This window comes from Ctenopharyngodon idella, chromosome 23 (assembly GCF_019924925.1).
Source record: "Ctenopharyngodon idella isolate HZGC_01 chromosome 23, HZGC01, whole genome shotgun sequence".
Classification (NCBI taxonomy): domain Eukaryota; kingdom Metazoa; phylum Chordata; class Actinopteri; order Cypriniformes; family Xenocyprididae; genus Ctenopharyngodon; species Ctenopharyngodon idella.
In genome coordinates this window covers 1,919,306-1,932,360 of record NC_067242.1, presented here as the reverse complement: position 1 = coordinate 1,932,360, position 13,055 = coordinate 1,919,306, and the positions used below count along the sequence as shown (strand labels likewise).

At 38.0% G+C, this 13,055-nt stretch overlaps 1 long non-coding RNA gene across 1 annotated transcript in view; it reads right to left on the bottom strand.

Moving 5' to 3' along the window:
• Positions 1 to 12,643, bottom strand: part of LOC127505720 (uncharacterized) — a 426,197-nt gene extending 413,554 nt beyond the window's left edge. Inside the window, exons 1-2 of the long non-coding RNA XR_007927791.1 lie at positions 12,494 to 12,643; positions 6,141 to 12,415 (exon numbers count right to left, since the gene is read on the bottom strand). This is a non-coding gene — a long non-coding RNA (uncharacterized LOC127505720). The remainder of the gene's footprint in view (positions 1 to 6,140; positions 12,416 to 12,493) is intronic.
• Between the last annotated feature and the right edge of the window lie 412 nt (positions 12,644 to 13,055).

Sequence of the window (13,055 nt, the reverse complement as noted above, 5' to 3'; positions counted from 1 at the left end):
CTCCCTGTGCTTTCCTGTCTTTCTTCTATTCTGTCCCATCCAATAAAGGCATAAAAATGGCAAAAATATAAAAAAAACAAAAAAACAAGCCAAAGTCACGTCGAAGCCGATAGCTTCGTGGGCAGCGCCCCGACACATAGCGCAACTGCGTATCCGGCGACCGAGTTCAATTCCCAGCTCAAGGTCCTTTGCTGATCCCGTTCCCCTCTCTCCACCCTGTGCTTTCCTGTCTATCCTCGATACTGTTCCATCCAATAAAGGCATAAAAATGTCAAAAAATATAAATAAAAAAAACAAGCCAAAGTCACGTTGGAGCAGATAGCCTAGTGGGCAGCGCTCCGACATATAGCGCAACTGCGTCTCCAGCGACCAAGTTCGATTCCTGGCTCGAGGTCCTTTGCAGATCCCATTCCCTTCTCTCCACCCTTTGCTTTCCTGTCTTTCCTCTATACTGTCCCATCCAATAAAGGCATAAAAATGGCAAAAATATAAAAAACAAAAAACAAAACAAGCCAAAGTCACGTGTACAGTGATGCCTGTTGTATCAGCGGTTTCTGTCTCTCATGTGACTGTCAATGAAAGCAAATGAGTTTGGGATTCTTTGTAACTGCAAATCACGTCAGTGTGAATCCACCTTCAGTGTAGACCACACAGTAAACTACAGAAAGTTTGAAAGTTGCCATGGCGATGGAAAGTAGCGGATATGCCCTCTAATGTTGAGGTGTGAGATCTTTTTCCTTCTCTTCATCTTTCATCTCTTAGTAGGGGCTTGCTGGGAAGAGATCCCTGACTTGTTCAGTGTTTCCGTCTGTGTCTGCGGGTTTGAGAAGCTGCTGAGAAATGCAGCGAAAGAGGGAGGCATGTAGGTCAGAGACACGAGCGCAGCAGCAAGCTACAGAAAGACCCCTTTGTGGCCGCTCTCCCCCTGCTCATGACTCTGAAAGATGACATTGATGCAGGGCAGCAGCACAGGAAACCTGCAAGGCTAATAAACTTACAGGTTTGCTGAGGATAACTTATCAAACAGAGCTGAGAGGGAAAGCTGTAGTCAAGACGATCAGTGTGAAATGTGAAAGTGCGAAGTCAGATCAGGCCACTTGGCTTGATTTATTTCTTTTTCTGATACGCTGTACATTCAACAAGATGGTGAAGCTTTAAAATAGTTTTGTGTAGTTTTTGCAACACTAGTGGCACCAAATGGAATTCCAAAAATGCTGATACAGTAGCTTCAAAAAAGGGTTTCCTAAACTCTTCGGACAAATATAGGTCCACTTTTCATGAAATCAGACTATGAATGGCTTACCTAAAGATGTTTAATTTGTAAAGACAGCTGTTTGAAACAGCTACTAACATTCAAGGTGCATTCAAGATGCCCATTTAAGGTCAAAGACAGGAAATCATGGTTTGTGAAGGAAATACCAGAGAGTCGTTGTTGAATGTGTAATGCCTGGTTCAGACTACACGATATTGGCCTGAATTTGGCACAATATGTTTTTTGATGTAGGGTGATGTGGTGATTCATAAACGACTTACGTCATGTGTGAATTTCCAACATGATTACATAATACATGGCGCATCGCAGAGCAGTGCAAGACGAGCATTTGTGGTTAAAAATTATATACATTTTTTTTTTTTCTTTTGTAGAAAATGACTGATCGTTTCTCTAGATAAGACCCTTATTCCTCGTCTGGGATCATGTAGAGCTCTTTGAAGCTGCACTGAAACTGACATTTGGACCTTCAACCCCAGTGAAGTCCACCATATGGAGAAAAATCCTGGAATGTTTTCCTCAAAAACCATAATTTCTTTTTGACTGAAGAAAGAAAGACATAAACATCTTGGAAGACATGGGGGTGAGTAAATTATCAGGAAATTTTAATTCTGAAGTGAACTAATCCTTTAAAAGTCAAAATCGCATAATCTGACACAGTGACTATCATAACAGACAAAAATATTGTGTAGTCTGAACCCGGCATAAGTCAACTGACGTGTCCCTCTAACTGCAGTGCCCGCTGACAGATAATGATTACACAAGTGCAGGCCTGACCACATGAGAAACTTGGCCACCCATCTGTTTATGTCTAAGAAGAAATCTAGACACACAAATACCCTTTCTATTTTTCCAATTACACTTTCACACATTTATTATGGGGCTGAATGGAGGTAAATCTAGGTCTCAAGAGTCATCATCGACTGGAACCAGCCTGTTTTCTGCATCAAGGTGGAGTGTCTTGTTTAGCAGCTGGCAGAATAAAAACTGGTGCTCACAAACCAGTGCCAACCATTCAACACAGCAGACTACAGGCTGGAGTTTAGGTATTGAAAATATTCTGCAGTTTATGGCACAGCCATTCATACCACTATTTAGAAGAAGAAAAAATCTTCATAGCCTACTGAAATGACTAGAATGTTTTTATGGAAACTTGTTTCCACCACTAAATAAAAAAAAAAATAAAAAAGGTAATTGCTACTTTTTATCTCACAATTCTGACTTTTTTCTCTCAGTTGAGAGTTTGTATCTCACAATTCTGACTTTTTTTCCTCAGAATTGCAAGATTTAAACTCGCAATTGCAAGTTATAAAGTCAGAAATGCGTGTTATAAAGTCACAATTGTGAGTTATGACACAATTTTGAATTTTTTTTTTTTCTCAGAATTGTGATATAAACTCAATTGCGAGGTATAAAGTCAGAATTACATGATATAAACTCAATTTAGTCTTATAAAAGTCAGAAATGTGAGATCTAAACTCGCAGTTCTGACTTTTTTTCTCAGATTTGTGAGATTTAAACTCGCCATTGCGAGTTATAAAGTCAGAATTACGTGTTATAAAGTCACAATTGAAAGTCATCACGCAATTCTGACTTTATAACTCGCAATTCTGACTTTATAACTCCAAATTCAGACTTTATTTCATGCATTTCTGACTTTATATCTCGCAATTCTGAGAAAAAGTCAGAATTGTGAGGTAAAAAGTCGCAATTACCTTTTTTATTTTTTATTTAATTGTCGGAAACAAGTTCCATATGTTTTGGATACTAGTCTAAAGCATATCCTGGTGTTCCTACCAGGATTTTTAACTATAGTATATTCACCAGCTAGGCATTGCACCTGCTTGACCTGGAATTTGTGCTGGTCAGTGCTGGTCTTGTTAAGAGTTGTCCTTAAAGACAGAAACAATATCTCTTGTAATACTATCCCAGAAACCCAACCTTCTTTTTTATTCATATGCTATATTCAGAAATCAAACAAATTCTCTGACTATGATTGGGTTTGTTTAGTCTTAGTACATTCAGTAATAAAGTGGTTGAGAACATTCAGATCTTTCTGGTTTGGAAAGAAAAATCGGAGGTCTGAAACTGAGACATGACATCAGGCATGTGAGAGGAGCAATGTAGACATTTCAGATGTTTTAAGAAATGCTCACCCTCTAAGTGAGCCCTGCATTCACTCAACTCCCCTTCTAATGTATTGTGGGACTGGTAAGAGTGATTAGAAGGCCTTCAGTGTATCTTCAGTGAGAGGCGTTTCACCACAGCTGGACCGGCACGGAAAGCTCATTGGGGAAAAGATGAACTGGTGACTCAGACCCTATTTTGACACATGGAAAAGTACTAATGGAGAAAATGATGAGAAACAAAGTCAAGAGAAGACAAGGTGTTGTCCTATTAAAATAACAGTGTGTGTTTATATGCCTATATGTTATGGATGGGGGGTATTCAATAAGTACTTTGTGTAAGGTAAACTTCAAGACAAAAACAGTCTTTTAGGTTCTAGCCATGCTAAGCACCTAGATTTATGCTGTCTTAAAGTAATGTGTATAAGTTTGGAAGTTGGGTGAAATAAAACAATCATTTAGGTAATTTAATTTCTTTCTTTTCTAAAATAACACATTGGGTGACTAATTTAGGCTTCTCATGCTGCCTCAGAGAATGATCTAGCATTAGCTGCAGTGTTTCTGCTGTTCTTCAACTAATTGTACTGTCAACATTCACAATTAAAACTTACTAATTAAGAATAGCAGTTTGCTTCTGCCATTATTCTTAAATTGACATGCCCCCAATTAAAAATGTCTGGACTCATGAGGTTCCCCACTGGTAAACACAACTTTCTCTTTATTTTTTTAAAGAAGCTCACATACTTGTACTGTCTCTGAAAATCCAGGACAGCTGACTCACCGTCTGTTGCCTACATGGGAAGGAGCCTACATAAACAGCATCCTAATAAAAACAGAACATTAACTGATCATATGATCGCATGTGGCTAAGCTAACAAGTTGATAGGCTACTCCAAAAATATGTAACATACTCAAATACTGGTTAGATTTGTTATATTTAACTTTTCCTACCAATACTTTATAGTGCAGATTTTCTGAATCTTGACTGAAAATGTTGTCATTTGCTGAGAACATTGCAACATGTCATAGGATTGACTTATCCATTATGGATACAGTGCAATGTAGCCTTAAATTCCGGCAATAACGAGTTGTCTTAAAAGGTAATAATTCCACTACCTACTAGGGGTGTGACGAGACAGTTAGCTCATGAGACGAGACACAAGATTGAGTTCACAAGAACAAGACAAGACTTTTACACAGTATTTTTAAGAAATCCTCACTGATGAAATACATGACCATAAAAATAGTCTGCAGGTGCATTTGAAATGTTTTAACTAATCATATTGTAGTGAATGCCATGTCAGTTCTACCTTCTGAGTATGAATTATCATATGCAGTAAAAGACAACAATACTCAAGCACTGTAAAATGTTTTGCCACAAACTCAACTGACTGGCTTCTCTCCTGTATGATTTCATATGAGTCTCTTCAGACCTTGCTGTACATGATTTATGAGCTTCTACAACTTTTGATCTCCTAACTGAACTCCTTTCCACAAACTGATTATAGAAATAAAAAGTATTAATACAAATGAATAACACAGTTTTCTCTTAAGTCTTAAGTGCAACCATAATCAAAGTACTCTCTTAATATTCAAAGTGCAAATAGACACCAATTTTTCTTCAAGCATGATACAGAGCTGAGAGATGGTTACAACTACACAGCCCAGCCTAAGATAGCTTTCATATTGGGAGAAATTTGCATGCATCAGCGAGCCGCTTTCAAAATGCGGGTTATTGAAATCACGTTTGAATGCGCACTCGCGTTTTACTTTCGCTTTCAGTTTTGGGATCGCGCGTACTGTCTAAATAAGGAGTGGTGGTGCTGCTGAGCGCACATTCAACAAAGATAAGACATTTATCAGGCGCTTAGGCTCAACGTGCAACGAATCCTCTGCCATGGTCTCGTCAGTCATCCTGTCACTTACTCTTGTCATGTGATCAGTGAACTGTGATTCCTGCTGCACTACGTACAAATTATATTTATTTCTATAAAAAGCAAAATGACATTAGAGGTGTAATGTAAATGTAATGGTGGCATATTCTATCCTAATTTCACCCTCACACTCCATCATGGCAATTTCACGAGATAATCTCATCACATTTTAATCTTGCGAGATCTTTTGGCATGAGATCTCGTCACACCCCTACTACCTACAATTTGAGACAGCTTTGTTTGAAAGTGAATTGCTTAAAAAAAAAAAAAAGTCATCTAGGTATGCTGCACTGTAAAAAATTAATGTGATTTTAACAGTAAAATATTGTAAAAACGCTACAGAAAAAAAATTGTAAATAGGTTAACAGTAAGTTCCCGTACTATATACAGGGAAAAACTGTAAAAGCTCTTACCAGACATTTTATGTAATTTTCACAGTAAAATGCTGTAAATTTTACAATTTTTAGAAGTAAAAAAGAACAAATCAATGTTTAATTTACAGTCAAAAACTGTAAACTGATATTCCCACAATTCCCTTTGTGACACTCCACATTTGAAAGTATTTTGTTTAAAAAATCATGTTTCTTAATAGTTTTTGTTATCAGTTATGTACATTAGGGTTTTATGTTACATCTTCTGTTGTTTAATGAATGTTTATTGCATTATTTAAGTGTTGTGGGTTACCATGATGGTGTTTTGTGTTTGCGTGAATGACTCTTTGCACCCTCTTTACATTAGTATATACTTCAACCAGTGGAAAAGCTATTTGTGATGAACTCTGATTCTTCATGTGGCTTTTTCTTTTACCACCTGCATTATTATGGTGGTTGTCAGTATATGTTAAAGGTACAAAACAGATTTTAGTAGTAGTGTGCATTGTTGAATTTACTTGTTTACATTCAAATTTTCTTGTTTGTAAATTACAGTTTTATACTGTAAAATTGACAGTTTGTTCTGTAAATGTGTTTACAGTTTTTCTGTATTTTTTACAAAATTATTCTGGCAACCACAGCTGCCAAAATTATTTTGTAAAAACTACAGAATATTTTTTACAGTGTGCTCGTTTTTAAAACATAACTTCAGAATTGCAAGGCTAATATCATTTTGTCAACTGAGTAGTCCTATCATAAATGCATATGAACAAAATGTTTTCTACATTTTCTCCTTCTGCTGAGCTATTTTACTTATGTAGCATTATCATATTTCTTAGAGGCCCAGGGTGTGACATCACACTGACTTCCAGATGGTTTAAAGGACATTCAGCTTCTGGGCAACACGACAAACACCCCATAAACGTCCTCTCGTTCTTTTTTATTTAGTGGGCAGTGAATGTGGGCAGCTGCCACTGGGGCCCCATAGGTCCGTTTCAGACCACTCACAAGCCGAAGAGCTAAACACAGATACCACAGTGTGCAGAATATGTGTTAAAAATGCCTACTGCCCTCATAGTTAAGAGCAGTCATTTGACGCTAACACCCAGCCATTACTACTTTTTCAGGTGAGTAGTATGTCCTTTCTCCTAAATAGTAATTAGGGTTGATTGTATGCTTGTGAGTGCATCAGCTTGTTTACTTTCCAGCAATGACATTCTTTACTGGATTGTTTTAAATGTAGGGCAAAGCCCATTTAGCCAAATTACACAGCAACACTCTGGAAAAACAATCTAAAACTCGAACACTCCCAGACATTTATCCTTCAACTTATGGAAAGACACAAAAGGAGATCTTTCCCTACAAACAGTTTCATGAGCAAGGGTGCGTGGCACTGTCTCCAAGGCTTTCTTTCTTTTTTTCTTTTTTAAATACGTACCCTCTCTCCATTGGATTTATGAGTCTACTTGAGGGTAACATGGTCACTGGCAAGACCTCCTCTTAGAGAGCTAAGGGTTTATGATATTGACACTGAGGTGTTTCTGGAAAGTGAAGGAGATCGCATGCGTGTTTGTGTGTGCAATCATAAAAGTATGATGCCTACAGGTCTAAGCTGTCAGCATGGTGTGCCAACCATGGCCAGACACTGAGTACATAGAGAATCTGTCAAGTTTGTGTGTCAAACAGTCTGTTCTGACATAGACACATACTTCATGTGGTTTTACGGGATGAATGGACCCAATGAAGCCCAATGTTTTTTCATAATAGTGTTTCTCTTTCTGAACTGCCAGACGATGAGGAAGAGGAAGACTTCGGGGTGGATGTAATGTGTTTTTCAAGCTTGAGCAGCGAACCGAAACACTCCTCTATCAAATCTGACGGCCTGAGTCAATAGGGCCGTAACTCTACAAAGTGAACCTCAGCACTTCTTTCTGCCTGAATTGGCCAAAGTCTATCAACCGGACCACATGAGTGCAAGCACAAATGACCAGACCAAACAAAAATCTAGTCCTCAGTAATTCAACAAACAGTGCTGTGGGAAAACCTTTAAGAGAACCAAAACGGATTTTTCAATCAAGTCTGCTGTGTTTAAACAGATGTATGAAGGTTCTTTGAGGTATGTGAAAGATGTGAGTCTCAGGGAAATATGTTCATTTTATGACTGTCTGATAAATCATTATAGGTCACACAAAGCAGTGGGAAAATTCTGCATGTGTTGGGCACATCCTTGTCATGTTTGTTTGCAGTGCTGTCATCTTGTATTTGTGCTGATTTTGCGTCACGTCTGTCTGCTCAGTGTTTATTACAGATTATTTCTGCCCACCCAGGAGCAGTCTCTCTTGAGACATCCAAAATGAGTACTCTTCACATGTACACATCAAACATATGACACACAGAGCCACAAAATATACATCCCAGACAATTACACGTCCTGCACCTTCATCTCTGTCTCTATATGACAACACTTCTTCCCAAAATACTAAATTCCCAAACCTCACACAAACTGACCCTCCTTTGTTATATAAAACACACTATAAGACTGAAAGTCGTCATCTTGTGCACATTTAAAGACAGTTTTGTTGATGTGCACCTCACACAACTAATCATGAACTACGTGAATCAATTATGGCAGTGTTTCCCAACCCTATTCCTAAAGGCACAACAGATTTTTGAACTCTTCCTAATCAAATACACATTATTAAACTCACTAGCTTGTTAGTAGAGACTCTAGGACCTGAAATAGATGGGTTAGATAAGGGAGATATCCAAAATGTGTACTGTTGGTATGCCTCCAGGAACAGGGTTGGGAACGTTGCTTCTATTATTGATTGCTATCAGGATGTATAACAACAAGTTTTTTTTTTTTTTTTTTTTTTTTTTTTTTTTAAATGAAAAGCATTGCCTACTCTAGCTTCAACATTCTGTAACTAGATGGTTGGGAAAGTAGGCTAGCTAGCCACAACTTCAACATATAACGTCACTGAATTGAGTTGTACAACAATGATGAAGTGATGCTATTTTTTTTTACTATGGGAAAAAAGACATCATCAGGATCCATATTTATATATTAAATCTTCTCAAATTATATGGCAAGTTTCACATGCATAAATGAAAGTGGTCTGGGAGGAAACTTAATATTATACAATTCAAGAACGAAACAAAGCTTTATTTTGAAACATTGGGAAAGACATTTAAGCTTTAAAGCTAGGACTATAGCCATCTACAATGACTCCTTTTTTAATGACTCCAAATTCCTCTTAATTTGAATATACATGTAGAGCCTACTTTTTCTTTCTCGTTTTCCTTTTTCCATTATTTGTGTATTCTTGTATGATTAATATTTTATGTCCGTTGTATATGCTATGTGGTATTAAATTAAAAAGGACAAAAAAAATGTCTGTTTTGTTTATTCTGTTACCTTCAGTTCTGCTAATGCTCTGAAATCCATGTTTTTATAATAGTAAAAACTCTCTTCATGTAATCTTAAAGTTATATTGTTGATATGCCAAACAACTTGCCTTGAACGTAGACGAGAGTAGGTGCTGCAGCCATCCTCTGGCAGGATTTGTGGCAGATGTAGAAGGGACTGGGAAAACTCCATGCAGTAACACTTTATTTCGGTGGTCCACTTTTGAAATTCTACTAACTATAAGTAACTCTGCAACTTCATGTCAGCTAGCAGTCATTAGAACTGCTGTCACTTAGAGACTTGTCTGCTTAATATCTGCCAACTCTTTATTTTGATGGTCCCCCAACATTCTACTGACTATAAGTAACTTTGTAACTACATTCAATTCAATTCAATTCTAACTACATGTCAACTTATTCTACTAACCTTTTATCAGTACTCATTCTTCTCGATTTAAGCACAGCTTTTGACATCATTTCACAGTATTTTATTGGAGAGGCTGACTTCCATTGGAATCACTGGCATTCTTTTTGATTGGTTTAGATCGTATTTATCCGATCAAATTCAAAGTTTCATATCACAGACATTTCAGATTACTAGTGGTGTGCCTCAGGGCTCAGTTTTGGGTCCTCTTCTGTTTATTTTCCATAAATTCGGCATAAACTTTCATTGTTATGCTGATGACACCCAGCTCTATGTCTTCAAAGCTTAATTCAACATTACCTATCTTTTGCTTTGTTTATCTGAAATTAAATCATGGTTTACATGTAATTTATTTAAGGTTAATAGTGAGAAGACTGAAATGTTATTCTGCAAAACTGTGAAAGTTTTACACTGACTATCGACTGTTATCTCTCCTTCCCTTCAGTTTAAGAGTCTGGGTGTCATCCTTGACAGCACTTTACGTATCTTTTGAGGCACATGTAAATAACATTACACAGTCAGAATATTATCATTTGTGAAATAATAATCTCTTTCTGCTAATAGTACTGCTGTGCATGCATTAATCACATCTCGTACTGACTATTGTAATTCTCTTCTCAATGTTTTACAGAAACTTCTGTACAAACTTCAAATGGTCCAGCTTCAGCAGCCCGGATCATTATATGAACACCACTGATTGAGCATATTTCTCCAGTTTTAAGGTACCTCCAGTAGCTTCCAGCTAAATATCGGATTCAATTTAAGATTTTACTTTTCACTTATAAGGCTCTTCATAATCTAGCACCTTCATATCTGCATGAACTTCACCTACTCTCAGGTCTTCTGCTTCTGTGACTCTAGTTGTACCATCTGTATGTTTGACTATTATGGGATGCAAACAGTCTACTAATACTCTAATCAGAGTTAGTTTACATGTAGTTGCAAAGCTACTTATAGTTAATAGAATGTCTAAAGTGGATCATCGAAATAAAGTGTTACTCTCCATGGTGGTGGTGCTAGCATTCTACTATGCTGGCGGAAGTAAGCACACAGCACTTCGAGTCAGAACAGAAGTTACCTGACATCATGTGAAAAGGGTCTAGTAGGGGATCACTGTCCTCCCCAACTGTTGATATGATTCTGAAATTCATTCAGTGATTGGGGAGATTTGGAAAGCCATGATAGCATCTTTTTTTGGATCCTGCTCTTCCTTACCTTTCTCTCACATATGCTTGTTGTTCATTGTTTCTCAGTACTAAGGACAGTGCACACACCTGACTAGTCAGCCAAATTACAAAACAGTCTGAAATCTGTTGTAGCATTTGTGACTAGTCACAACATGTCTCACAACTGCTTATACTATAGACTATAGAAGACTGTCTGGAATGGGCACGTACTGAGAGTTGGCTACAACCCGGGGCTTTCTGTGCAGACTAAAAACATGAATGGGCGACAAGCTTCAGTCTTGTAATGTATGCTTGGCTTAAGATAAATCTCTCACATGAATCAGCTCTCTTCAAATTTAGTAAATGAGATGGCTGCTGAATTCTCTGGCAGGAATAAATAGTGATTACTTTAAAAGTACAGAAAGTGCAGAAACTGTTGGAATAATTGTTGGAATTAATCAAACATTCAACATCGGTAATTTAAAAGCACCATATGTACTCATTTGATAGAGTATATCATCAAATGGTTAGATTTAGCCAAGAAAACCTCATGGAAGTGCAATTACATTACAACCTCCAGGCATATCACATTTTGTACAAACCTAAAATTGAGTGAAACCTAAATATGGGATGCTAATCACGGGTCTCCATGATTAGAAAGGATGATGAATTCTCTCACTATGTTAGAGAGAGAGAACACCCCACAGACAGACTGAGTTCTTTGCTGCTGTGGTTTATGTCAAAACTGACTATCCATGATGGTGAATATCCCAGTCAATTAGAGCCAATCATGAGCCAATATTCCAGACTTATCCCAGTTCCACGAATGCTGTGCATCTCCAGTTGAATATAGTAACTGTATACTTCCTTTGGCCCAGTGCTTGTTTCAATTGCATTTAGCACTATCGCCAGCTGCATGCAGAAGCAAAGTCTAGGAATGAGGAGTACATTTGGGGCTGCATGAACCCATCACCCTTCTTTTCCTCCTGTGAAAACACTACAGCCTTACTCCAAGACCACAAAGACCTGGAGATCAAATCTAGCTGTGCTTTAACCCAGTGACTCTGACACCAGAATCTCTAAAGATACAGTCCAGAGATTCAATGCGTTGGTGCTAGATGTCTTTTTTTTCTTCCTGGTTTCTCTTTTAAGACTTGCTTGCGTGCCTCTAGAGACCGTTGCCACTGTGGATGCTGGACAGAAGACTGAGGTTCTGTCTTGTGGCAAGTCTAATTTACTTTTGGGCTCCGTGTCTTTCCCATTCCTCTCCCTCTTTCTCTTTGTATAAATTTACAATCCTGGTGATGGATGCATAGCATGAACCATATTGCGTTATGCCCAATTTAACAACAAAGGTTTTTACCACAATAACCATGCCATCATGTACTCTTACTCTTTGTCCCCTCCAACTCTCTGTCAGTCCAGTTGGAAGTGTCTTATTTTAGCCCCATCATTACAGTAAGAACTGATTCACTGGGCGGGTCCTCTGCTCTTTTAGGATTTCAAAAAGCACAATAGCTAATGGCAACCAGCAAAGTCTTCCAGGAAAGCAGCCACATGGGGAGGAAAATAAGCTGGAGAAACGCAGTCAGACTAAACAACAATAGGTTTCCACTTCAGGATAGACAAAGGGAATGAAGACGAAACAGCTGAATCCGTTTGGCAGCTCTGAAGCACTATCTCTTTCTGAAGTCACTTCTTAAACCCTCCTTTTCCCTGAAAACCAATAAAAAAAAAACAATAACTTCAAACTTCACAGAGATATTCTTAACCACAAGATTTGCTGTTTCTTACCCAGGGTTTTAAACAGCTCACTCTCCTTCATTTATTCCTTTCCCAGTTCTCTTGCTCCTGCCAAACACTATGCTATTGGGACTAATGGCGGCCCACATCTGATGGTGGGCTGTTTTTCCTAGTGGACATGTAAGCAGTGGACTCTGACTTTTCCGGGGCACATTCTTGGCAGCTCTCTAATTTCTTCTGCTCTATCAGACCAGCCCTGCTCACATTCCATGATGTCATTACCTTGTCCAACTGGAATTTCCTACACACAACACAGCACTAACCACATTAAGTGATGTTTAATGGATCAAACTGTTCTCTCTCTCTCTCTCAGCTCTGCAATTATTACTTAAAAGCATTTCTTTCCATATTTACCGCATCAAGTTGGATGGTTGGTTCCTGGAAATTGCTGGACGTTTTATGAGAAATGAGTGTCATTACTGCAAGGTAATGAAGCGAACCTTCTAAATGGCAAACAGGTAGAATTTAGTAGAGGTACAGGTTGATGTTAAAGAAGCACATCCTTCCCATTCATACCAGTGCTATTTTAAATTAACCAAAGAGGACTTGAGTA